The sequence below is a fragment of the Mastomys coucha genome, unplaced genomic scaffold, assembly GCF_008632895.1.
Source record: "Mastomys coucha isolate ucsf_1 unplaced genomic scaffold, UCSF_Mcou_1 pScaffold3, whole genome shotgun sequence".
Lineage (NCBI taxonomy): Eukaryota > Metazoa > Chordata > Mammalia > Rodentia > Muridae > Mastomys > Mastomys coucha.
In genome coordinates this window covers 40,035,084-40,035,335 of record NW_022196909.1, presented here as the reverse complement: position 1 = coordinate 40,035,335, position 252 = coordinate 40,035,084, and the positions used below count along the sequence as shown (strand labels likewise).

The window sequence follows — 252 nt, the reverse complement described above, 5'->3', positions numbered from 1 at the left end:
GGGGGGGGGGGGGGTGGCTCAGGAGACAGGCTGGATGGAGCCCAGGAACTGCTAGAAAAAGCGAGGCTCTGTATTCATTTGCCGCTCAGGAAGCTGAGTTTCAGGTAGTCCGCCGGAGTTTTGTTCTGGCATAGTTTCCTGCACGGTGGTGGGTGGGTGCTAGGGATGACGGGCAGGTGCTGGGTGGGTGCTGGGTGGGCGCTAGGGATGGTGGGGGGATGATGGGTGGGTGCTGGGTGGGTGCTGGGTGGG

The 252-nt window shown here is 63.1% G+C and overlaps 1 protein-coding gene across 1 annotated transcript in view; it reads right to left on the bottom strand.

The window, feature by feature from the left end:
- Nucleotides 1-252, bottom strand: part of Upb1 (beta-ureidopropionase 1) — a 34,604-nt gene that overhangs the window by 28,911 nt on the left and 5,441 nt on the right. The gene's annotated exons all lie outside the window — the stretch shown is intronic.